General features: G+C 43.2%; 1 long non-coding RNA gene across 1 annotated transcript; it reads left to right on the top strand.

Moving 5' to 3' along the window:
* The first annotated feature begins 1,950 nt into the window (after positions 1-1,950).
* Positions 1,951-11,398, top strand: LOC123373021. Its single transcript, XR_006580524.1, has 3 exons — positions 1,951-2,118; positions 8,216-8,262; positions 11,158-11,398. It is a non-coding gene; the product is annotated as an uncharacterized LOC123373021 (long non-coding RNA).
* The last annotated feature ends 603 nt before the right edge of the window (positions 11,399-12,001 follow it).

Here is a 12,001-nt window from a genome sequence, read left to right as displayed (position 1 = left end):
TTTTGGCCTGAGGGCCACATCTGGGTATGGAAATTGTATGGTGGGCCATGAATGCTCACGAAATTAACAATTCAGAGATATTCAAATAAACTTTATTTAGTAAAGATACATTTTAGTGGAAATAAACATAAAACCTTACTTACTATTATAAATATACCATCATTAAGTATTACAAGAATTAAACCAAACTTACCTCCTTCCATGCCCTCTTTGACTAATGTGAACAGTGCAGCTGGCACTCCCTGGCCAACTACCCATTGTTTTATTCTTAACAATGGAAAATTAACACTACTAAAACAGCACAGTCACCTCCTAAGCCAACAAGTAGCAGGCACGTGGTGCATCTGGGTTGTGCAGCCACAGTAACATGTGTGCCCTCATGCAGGTCCCACCTGAACACGTAGGAGCATTGGGCAGGCAGAGCGGGGCAAGCCCCCAATCCCCAGTGGGAGTGCCGGAGCAGGGCAATCCCCCAACCCACTCCTGGGGGGCCAGATTAAAAGGTCTGAGGGGCCGGACGTGGCCCGCAGGCCGTAGTTGCCCACCCCTGGTCTAACTAGCCTTAAAAAACCTCCAGTGATGGAGATTCCAGTCTCCCACTGTCATGTGTTCCAAAGCTTAACCACCCTGACAGTTAGGAACTTTTTCCTAATGTCTAACCTAAATCTCCCTTGCTGCAGTTTAAGCCCATTCTTGTCCTGTCCTCAGTGGATAGGGAGAACAATTTATCACCTTCCTCTTTATAACAACCTTTTGCATAATTTAAGACTGTTATCTTCATAAACAAGGGAATCTCGAATAGAAGTAGAGAGGTTACCTCCGTATTTGGCACTGGTGCAACTACTGCTGGAATACTATGTATAGTTCTGGTGTCCACAATTCAAGAAGGATATTGCTAAACTGGATAGGGTTCAGTGAAGAGCCATGCAAATGATTAAATGATTAGAAAGCATGCCTTATAGTGATAAACTCAAGGAGCTCAGTCTATTTAGCTTATCAAAGAGAAGGTTAAGGGTGACTTAATTACAGTCTATACATACTATATAAGGGAAATATTTAATAATGGCCTCTTCAATCTAAAAAAGAAGGGTATACCACAGCCCAATAGCTGGAAGATGAAGCTAGATGAATTCAGATTGGAAATTAGGCATACATTTTTAATGGTGAAAGTAATTAACCATTGGAACAATTTACCAGGGGTTGTGGTAGATTCTCCGTCACTGACCATTTTTAAATCAAGATTGGATATTTTTCTGTGTAATACAGGAGGTCAGACTAGATAATCACAATAATCCCTTCTGGCCTTAAAATAGAAGTATTTGTGGTACCTGAGAAACTAACAAATTTATTTGAGCATAAGCTTTCATAGGCTACAGATGTTAGTTGCTAAGGTGCCACAAGTACTCCTGTTCTTTTTGAGAATACAGACTAACACGGCTGCAACTCTGAAACCTTCTGGCCTTGGAGTCTAGGAACAAAGGGAGGCCTGCCAGAGAAGGCCCATACACCAACATTAGCTAGATTATATGGAGGGACAGAGTGGAAGTTGTTGCTAGATAAGCAGCAGCTAGGAAAGGAGTAGAGAGAGACGACCGTAGGTCTGTGAAGTTGGCTGTAGCAAGTACTAGTGGGTTTTATAAACCAGGATGGCAATTTTGATTTGCATCCCACACTGAATAGGAAGCCAGTGGATTACTCTGACAATGGGGTGGGTGGTCATACTTCCTGGTATGTGATGGGGTGTTCACTCCACACAGGCCTTGATGGGGGTTAATGTGGACCTGAGAAGCCAATTAACATGCCTGCCAGCACCTGAGAGAGAGAAAGCCAGGCTTCCTTGATGATGAAGCCCAGCTGGGGAGGAGCTGGGAGCGTGATTATAAAACCAGGAAGTCTGTAGTAAAGAGGCCAACTGGCTGGCAGGGGAGGGAGGGAAGGAAGGAAGGAAGGAAAAAAAATATCTGCAATCACACTCTGGGGGTTAAAAGAGGCAGGAAGCCCTCCAGGGAGGCAGCATGGAGTCTGAGGGAGTAAACCTTGGCTGCCAGCCGCAGAGTCCCTGGGCTGGAGTCCAGAGGAGAAGTAGCGGCTGGGTACTTCTATCTTCCAGTGAGGAAGGTGGGTTGAAACCTCCTGGTAAAGGGTGTAAGGATCACAGAGCCCAGAGACAGATAGCAGACCTGTTGTAAAGTGTTTGGTGGGACTCTATTACCCCAGCAGGAGTGGATTAAAGAGTGACCTAGTTGGAGGGCCAAGGTGTGAGATGAGAGAGCACTGTAGTGACAAGGTGGCTGTTGGCAGGGGGGTGCCATCTGGGGAGACAGCTGCCTGGCCACAAGGAGGTGCTCCTGCAGTGAGTGAACCCATTGATAGGATGCACAAGAAACTAGGCAGTAGCTAGCCATGCTTGTGGGTGTCTGGAGAGCTGGGAGTTTGGGAAGCATTCTGCAGTCATCATCTGCATATACATATATTTTGATAATATAATTTACCCTAATTCATTTGTATTTGTACCCTTTGAAAAATGAAGCTGAACAACTTGAAACTGTAGGTTCATTTCTTCCTCTCTTGTTTCCTCTATTGCTCCCACTTCTCAACTGGCCTCTGCAGCTGGGATTCACCTTTGTTCCCCTGAACCTTGCATGCTTAATTTAGATGTAGATTTTTTTTTTTCAGTGCCAGTCATGAATAATGAAAAGGTCTCTGCACACATGTGCAGACAAGTGTGTCATCCTTTGATCATCATTTCTTCACCTGCCTAACACATCACTTGGTATTACAATGACATCTCCTTGAATCCAGTGAGTACTGGAAAAAACTGGCTAGCAAAAAGCAGAAATGAAATGATAAATAAGTGAAATCTGATGGCTTTAAATAATATTCAAGCTGTGTTTCAGATCAACAGAAAATGCCAAGAAATGCATACTTTAGCTGGTCATCCTGTTCCCTAGTGTGGTTTGGGTGGCCTACAAAAGGCACCAACTAATGCCCCATCTTGTGCTTTATTTGTTAGGGCATTGATCCATAAGCACTCAAGATCATTTTCTTCTGAGTTATTAGAAACAAGTAATGTCATTTCTGACACAGAGTGCCACTCTTCCTCCCTTTGTATTCACCTGATCCTTCCTAAATACCCCTCTATCTTGATAGAACACTGTCCTTGGGAGCCAAAAATCTTACCACGTTATAGGTGAAACCGTGTTATATTGAACTTGCTTTGATCCACCGGAGTGCGCAGCCTTACCCCCCACCCCGCCCAGAGAACTGCTTTACCGCATTATATCCAAATGTGTGTTATATTGGGTGACGTTATATCGAGGTAGCGGTGTAGGTTATAACCATTTATTTTTAACATTCCAGTCATGGGAATCCTCCCACTAGGTTTCATTAACACCAACTAGATCAAATTTGTGCTCATAAATGAGCAATTCCAATGCCTCCTGTTTGTTAACCAGGCTCCTAGCATTGGTATATAGGCAATTAAAGAATTTCTTCCCTTAATTTCCTTGGGTTCCTTGTTTAATTTTGTTCTCAACATCCTGATTTTGTACTAACTGAACACTCATATCTTCCTCCTTTTTACCCTCTCCTTTTGTGGTTAGTTCAAAGCCCTCCTGACTACTCTAGCCAGCCTGCCCCTGAGGTGATTAGTCCCCCTTCTACTGAGGTGGAGGTATTCCAAACTGTTCAGCCCCTTTTCCCCCTGGGAGGTGAACCAATGTTCCACAAAACCCTCTACCTTACACCACTTATCTAGCCAGTGTTTCACTTCCAGAATCTTCTGTCTTCCTTTGCTCATGGGACAGGGAGGATCTTAGAAGAATATCCAAGAGATCTTCTCTTCAGCACACTTTTGAGTTCACAGAGAGAAGATGACTTCAGGGAAATATCTCATGACACAGTGGTGTTAGTGCCAGTTATGAACTATCACCAATGAATCAGTTCCCATTGGATATGATTTTGAACTCAATCTTAGAGTGATGTCTTGTGTCTTAGCTCTGGGAAGGCAAAACACCGTCTTGTTCTCCACCTGTCCCTTGCAGAATGTTCTTTTGATTCTTCTGAGTATTGAATCCTAGCAAGGATCGTCCATCCTCCTTGGACAATTGGAGAAATCTTTGTGGGAAAACTTGGGAGGGGGGGGCAGTTTGTGGTGGTGGTGTGTTTTTTTTTTTGTTTGTTTGTTTGTTTTTTTTTACAGGTTGGGCTGAGCTGTCATCCACAGACATGTCCCAGACATCTCTCTGTTCCCTTGGACCAGCTGGATCTTAAGAAGTATATTCCAGTTTCCACACTGAAGACCTGGAGTTGATTGGAAACTTCATTTTTCTTTCTAATTGATTCTCCATATTTTCAAAGTTTAGCTTGAAAACATCACTGTTCTCTCTTTGCCTATGTTTCTTAATCTCTCTCTCTCTCTCTCTCTCTCTCTCTCTGCTATTATTTGTTTAAAACTGTGTCTGTATTTAACTCACTAAAGCATTTTAGGATACAGTTTCCATGAAAGTCTATGCAAAATAAAGCTGCATTGAGATATTGGTGCACTGAAGACAATTCCACTATGTCTCTTAGCAGCTTTTTCCATTGACAAACAGTTCATAGCTTTATAAATAGTTTACGTAATACTTGACTTAATTATTCCCTGTTGCATTTTAAACCCATTTGTATATGGTATGCATGTTAAGAGGAGGTGATCTGAATTTGATAAATTGCAGGGCCATTGTTCTTACATACCTTATCTTTGACCACTTCATCTGCACTTTACACACTAATCCATATCCCCTGGGACTTGTACCAACTTTCTAAACTCTAAGCATCTTCTCTCCAGGCACTGCTTCGCTCATGTCCATATCTATCCTGGGCACATACTGTCGGGTATACCTGGCTCAAAACCTTGCCTTTTGAGAGAGAGGAAATTAACTGGTTACTTGTGCTTTGCTAGCCCCTCACTCTATCTTCTAACATAGGTATCATTTGTCTTTTTTTGTGTGGTTCAGAGGGGACAGCCCCTGAGGACTTTTTGTTCATCTGCATGGCAGCTGATTTTGTACCAGCTGATTGTGCCTTCTGCTGATATGCCATGTAATTATTTAATGGCTCCAGCTGCACTTTCAGTTTCCTGGATCAGGGACTGTTGTGTGACTCCCCCCACCCCCGGTGGCTTTGTTAGTATTTTTGTTTGTTTGTTTTCTCCCCCATGCTATTCCCATTCCTCTCTTTCTGGCATGGATCTGGTGAAGCCTTGGACTGTGTGTGCTCTGCAGTTCTGCTCTAGTTCACTGTCAATTATTCCTTTTTGTTGACGATAATGCTTCATAGCACGTTTGATTTCGGTGGTGGTTGTGCCTTTCGCACCATTGCTTTCAAAACACTAAATTTATTCAGAAATTTTTTAGTTTGCTTTATACAGTTTTTTTTCTAAACCTGGGAGGATTCTTGGGGGGTGGGGGTGAGAGAGAGAGAGAGAATTTTATTTGCAGCAGCTGTGTCCCTGTACTAGGATTATTGTTCAACTTTCTGTGAGAAACATGGATTTTTTTTCTTTTCTTCTTTTATTTTAACCTTATTACCTGCCTCTGGGCCATTCCTTCCATCCCTGTTGGACCTTTCATCCACACTCCTTGTTTGGCTCTTTTGTTAGCTATTGCATTGAGCACAGAGATGTAGATGTCGAGACGTGTGAAAGTGCTTGGGGATATAGCAGCAATATCTTCTGCTAACTGGATACTGTTGTTAGCCTTAAGTCTCCATTAACATTTACAACTGACTGACTTTGTTTGAGTGAATTCAGCCTGCTCATGGCAATGTAGGACTAATATCACTGGCTATTGCTAGGCATGATCCAGTTAGGCATACAGCAAGCTTCCTCACCCACTGCACAGCCAATGCACCTCTCTTCTGACCGCCTGCACCTCTTGCGGGGTTGAGGTCTGGTCTGAGATGCCCAAACCTCTTACATTTGTTGACTATAGTTGCTGGTACTCTAGTCTCATAGGTAGGCCACTAGACTAGGAATCGGGAGATCTGAGTTCAGTTACTGGCCTGCTGGGTGACCTTGGATCAGTTGCTTCCCCTCTCTGTGCCTCAATTTCCCCATCTGTAAAATGAGGACAATCCTACTGACCTCCTTTGTAAAATGTTTTGAGGACTACTGATGAAAAGTCCTATATAAGGGCTAGATATTAGTATTATCTGTAAAAAGAACAGGAGTACTTGTGGCACCTTAGAGACTAACAAATGTATTTGGGCATAAGCTTTCGTGGGCTAAAACCCACTTCATCGGATGCATGCTTTGGAAAATACAGTAGGAAGATTGTATATACACAGAGAACATGGAAAAAAATGGTCGTTGCCATATCACCTCTAATGAGACTAATCAATTAAGGTGGGCTATTATCAGCAGGAGAAAAAACTTTTGTAGTGATAATCAGGATGGCCCATTTCAAACAGTTGACAAGAAGGTGTGAGTAACAGTAGGGGAAAAATTAGCATGGGGAAATAGTTTTTACTTTGTATGATGACCCATCCATTCCCAGTCTTTATTCAAGCCTAATTTAATAGTGTCCAGTTTGCAAATTAATTCCAGTTCTGCAGTTTCTCGTTGAAGTCTGTTTTTGAAGGTTTTTTTGTTGAAGAATTGCGACTTTTAGGTCTGTGATTGAGTGACCAGGGAGGTTGAAGTGTTTTCTGACTGGTTTTTGAATGTTATTTTTGACATCTGATTTGTGTCCATTTAGTCTTTTGTGTAGAGACTGTCCGGTTTGGCCAATGTACATGGCAGAGGGGCATTGCTGGCACATGATGGCATATCACATTGGTAGATGTGCAGCAGGTGAACGAGCCTCTGATGGTGTGGCTGATGTGATTAGGTCCTATGATGCTGTCTCTTGAATAGATATGTGGACAGAGTTGGCAACAGGCTTTGTTGCAAGGATAAGTTCCTGGGTTAGTGTTTTTGTTGTGTGATGTGTGGTTGCTGGTGAGTATTTGCTTCAGGTTGGGGGGCTGTCTGTAAGTGAGGACTGGCCTGTCTCCCAAGATCTGTGACAGTGAGGGATTGTCCTTTGGGATAGGTTGCAGATCCTTGATGATGCGCTGGAGAGGTTTTAGTTGGGGGATGAAGGTGACGGCTAGTGGTGTTCTGTTACTTTCTTTGTTGGGCCTGTCCTGTAGTAGGTGGCTTCTGGATATTCTTCTGGCTCTGTCAATCTGTTTCTTCACTTCAGCAGGTGGGTATTGTAGTTTTAAGAATGTTTGATAGAGATTGTGTAGGTGTTTGCCTCTGTCTGAGGGATTGGAGCAAATGCGTATGTATCTTAGAACTTGGCTTTAGACAATGGATCATGTGTATGTGGTCTAGATGAAAGCTGGAGGCATGTAGGTAAGTATAGCGGTCAGTAGGTTTCCAGTATAGGATGGTGTTTGTGACCATCGCTTATTAGCACTGTAGTGTCCAGGAAGTGGATCTCTTGTGTGGACTGGTTCAGGCTGAGGTTGAAGGTGGGATGGAAATTATTGAAATCATGGTGGAATTCCTCAAGGGCTTCTTTTCCATGTGTCCAGATGGTGAAGATGTCATCAATGTAGCACAAGTAGAGTAGGGGCAGGGGGATAAGAGCTGAGGAAGCATTGTTCTAAGTCAGCCATAAAAATGTTGGCATACTGTGGGGCCATGCGGGTACCCATAGCAGTGCCGCTGACTTGAAGGTATACATTGTCCCCAAATGTGAAATAGTTGTGGGTGAGGACAAAGTCCAGCCACCAGGTGTGCTGTGACATTATCAGGGATACTGTTCTTGACGGCTTGTAGTCCATCTTTGTGTGGAATGTTGGTGTAGAAGCCTTCTACATCCATAGTGGCTAGGATGGTGTTTTCTGGAAGATCACCAGTTGATTGTAGTTCCCTCAGGAAGTCAGTGGTATCTCGACAATAGCTAGGACTGCTGATAGAGTAGGGCCTAAGGAGAGTCTACATAGCCAGACAATCCTGCTGTCAGGGTTCCAATGCCTGAGATGATGGGGTATCCAGGATTTCCAGGTTTATGGATCTTGGGTAGCAGACAGAATACCCCTGGTCGTGGTGTGTGTCTGTGCAGATTTGTTCCTGTGCTTTTTCAGGGAGTTTCTTGAGCAAATGGTGTAGTTTCTTTTGGTAACCCTCAGGATTTGTGGCAAAGGGATACACTGTTTTATAGGGCTTTTGTTGCACTTTCAGGGGAACTGCTGCTGCCCTATAACAGAAGACTAGGAAAACTGCTGCAGGTCAGTGGGGTTTTTTAAACCTAATATTGAGGGCCTGGTAGTAACCAGCGCTGTCTTTATGTTATAAACAGGACTAAAGACATTTCCCAGATGCCTACAATGGCACCAGTCCCGATGTTCAAAAATCACAAGTCAGGCCTCAACAAAGTCACAAGATTGGCATAAAAATCAGAAGTTTTAAAAAATGTTGGTGTATTTTAATTTGCCTTTTGGTTCCTTATCCTTTAATTTACACTTGGGTCTTGTATGCAAGCTTTTCTCCACAACCATAATGGCTAGAAACACTTTTAAAAAATGAAAACTGAGACTCTCCTGTAATCACATGGCTCCAGAAGCTGGGGCTTTACAAAGAACACTAAATGTCAATAGTCAGCAAGCAGTGTATCAGGGTTGCCATAAATTCTTGACAAGATTCTCTTTGGAGCAGGATTGTGTTGCTATCAGACTACAGAGTGCTAAAGGCTAGGTCTTTCCTTAGAGTGGGAAGACTTCCTGCTCTACGGAGTTATTGTAACTGACAAGAGCCAGAACAAACTCCAGGATCATTCCACCCAAAGTCTGTCCTTAATAAAGGTGGGGTTATGAAATGAGGTCCGACATGCATGACACATATAATGGCAATGGTAATACTTCACATGAGAGGCAGAGGCCCTAGGGCCTTCCATTCATTTGGGTGGGGGGCAGGGAAGGATAGGGACAGAGGTGCTTTAAGCTTCCTTTGTGTTTCCCATATTGAAGGGCAGCTGCTGTAATATATGCTCTGCTGCCTATGGCCTTAGTCTATGGGCTGTGGAAAGCGGAGAATTAGGCATAGGATGATGAAATGCCACATCTAAGGAGTGCCATACCTGTGGCAGCACAGGAATTGTACCACTTGTGATGGACACTCAGCAGACACCCATTACCTGTGAGAAATTGAGGCCAGGGAACAACCCCTTACATGCCTTTTGGTGGTATAAAAACCTCACTAGTTCAGAGTAGCTGCAATGGCAAACCCTAGCAGGCTTCTCAAATGATCAGAGATCCTTGCATCCTCCCTCCCTGGAGAGCATCCCATTTATAAATAACTGAGGTGCTTGCAGCACTAGCTTCCATTCAGGGTCATCTGACATAACTCCAGTGTTTTATTACTGCTGACAGAAGGAAGGTTAATATTGTCCCCTGCAGTCCCATAACACTTGCCACTTTAGACGTTAACCCTTGTACTTCTTCTGTGGCTCCTTCCTCTGATAGTCAGCCAGGGTCTAGCAATCTCTCCATTTGGCTCTCTACCTTCTTCTCCAGACACTTGTAATTCTGTGCTTCCTGAAGTAGGCAGCTCTTGGGTTTGGAGGTGTCTGTTGCTCTGCAGGACCTTACCAGAAAGTTGACTGTCAGCACTATAATTTTTTGGTTCCACTGTTGATATTCTAAATTGGGCCATCTGGATTCTAATCCCAGCTCTCTTATTGGCTAAGTCTCTTATTGATGTTGAACAAGCCCTTGAGCTTATCTGTGCCTCCATTTCCCCATCTATGAAATGGTGAAAGAGAGACTTGCCTGCTACACAGAAGTGGTGTTGAGAATATATCACTTGATGTTCACAAAGCAATTGGAGATCTTTCCATTTAAACTGCAGGGAAGTGCCAAGTATTTTGTTTTATGATGTTATTAAGAAAATTGAAATATTTCAAACAGCTACTTTGCAGTGAAATGGATAATAGTAACAGGAAGCTTAATAGAATAATTGCTTAACACACAATAGGAAAAGTCAACAGAATCAGGACCAGTTACAGAATACCTAGATAATTTAAATATATAATATTAATCAATAGAGTTCAATGAAGAATACTTGAGGACTAAGGAACTAGCTGAAATATCAGAAAGGAAAAGGAGGTCCCTGTGCATGTAGGGCCACAGGGAAAGTGAATTAGACCACACAAGTACTTATAAATACTTTGTCCTACAATTTTATTGTGGCAATGTAGATGGGAGTTGGGCCTATCATAGTAGAGACCATGGTTCTAGGGCAAGTTCTAAACAAACTAAGGGTGTATTGTTATGGGGGAATGATGATTGCCTCCTCTAAAGCAGGTGTAATAAGAGGCTTTGTTTAATAATGATTGTGAAGTGCAGATAAATATTAACAGCAGTCAGGGGAAGAGTTTGGTCTATAGCTCCTGGTCGCTGGGCTGACAGGTCAGTGCCTATTCTCCTAGACTGCAATGAATTTTCTGAGGGTTTCTCTCTCTCAATCATGTCATTTTGTAATTTCTGCAGGAGGGCATGACAGGCCTGCCAAGTGCAGGAGTGTCAAGTGAGATGCATGATACTTGGCAGGTCTGTCCTGTATAAACAGATACAAAACTGGTGAAATAAACAGACCGAAAGGAATTACTAATGGAACAGTATTAAGTTAGGAGGCTGCCTGGAATGCCACCCTTCCTCAGTTGGCCAATCCAGTTGGGAAAACAACTAATCACAGTGGGAAGATACCCAAATGGGAGAGCGTACATAACTCAGAATCTAAGAATAAACAAAGCCCTATCTTGACAAACTGGAGAAAAGTTCTGAAATCAATAAAACAAGATTTAATTATCAAAATGTAAAGGGAGGGGTGAGTAAAACACAATTATAGAAAGAGGGGTGTGACAGATGTGAGACCTTAGAAGCATGAAGCTTCAAAAAAAAAATTGAGATGTGCCAAATACCATACACATGTAGAATATTAATAGACTCTTGTATCAATGAGTGTTATGTATCTTTGTTTCTGAATCAATGGGTGGGTTTCTTATGGAATCTGAAATTACTCAGGGGTGATTATTGCAAAGCCCCCAGTGTGGGTTATGGAGATTCCCAACCTTTAAAATTTTGTCACCTAGGGTGAGGGGTACTGACTAGTTTTACCTGTTTCAGGAGGCCTGGATAAAGGACCCAATTGTGTAAAGTCAGCTTGAAGTGATTCAGCTGGTCCTGACCTGTGATCAAAAAAGCTGACATGAGATTGACAAAATCCTGCTGGAAGGATCTGAAGGACGAGAACTTGTCAGGGTCTCCATGTGGAAGAGGAGTGACACCTGGAAGTTACCATGAATGTAAACTGTTTATTATTTTACGATGTTTTCTGTGTAATGCTTTTGCCCTAAAATAAATGTACCATACTTTGTGAAAGCTGAATGGTCACTGGTAACCCAGTCATTGTCCCTGAGACAGAGTGAATTGCAGGTGAGGGACTTGTCAGATCTTCTGGGATAAACATAGTGCATTACAGGGGGACCGCAAACCTAAACTCCTGGTCTGAAGGGAGAAGGAGATAGGTCTCTGGTGAGAGCTGGAGGCCTGAGACCTAAAGGGTTGCCCTTGAACAGACCTGTAATGGACTGGGATGAAGGCAATCTGGGCTAGTAGTCAGAGCAGCAGTGAGGTTTAGAGGGTAGAGCAGGCATCCAGGTTGGGGAACAAAGCCAAGGGTCAGCCCAGAGTCAGCTGCCAATTACTAGAGCCCGGGGTCAAGCCAGAGTCAGAAGTTGAAGGCTGGGGTCAGAGCCAGGACTCATAACTGATGGTTGGAAGAGAGGCATAAGGGCAGGAACAAGAGGAGAGACAAGGATCAAGCACAGTGGGAACAGGAGCAAAGACAGGGGTGAGCCAAGAGCAGAGCAGGAATAGGGTTGGGTGCAGAAATCAGGGTCCAGTGCAGCAACAACAGGAAATAACCTTGTTGAACACACAACTTCCTGGGCCTCCTTCTGACTTAAAT

This window comes from Mauremys mutica, chromosome 1 (genome assembly GCF_020497125.1).
Source record: "Mauremys mutica isolate MM-2020 ecotype Southern chromosome 1, ASM2049712v1, whole genome shotgun sequence".
Lineage (NCBI taxonomy): Eukaryota > Metazoa > Chordata > Testudines > Geoemydidae > Mauremys > Mauremys mutica.
Note: the sequence above shows the minus strand (reverse complement) of the source record. Positions and strands in the feature narration are given on the sequence as shown.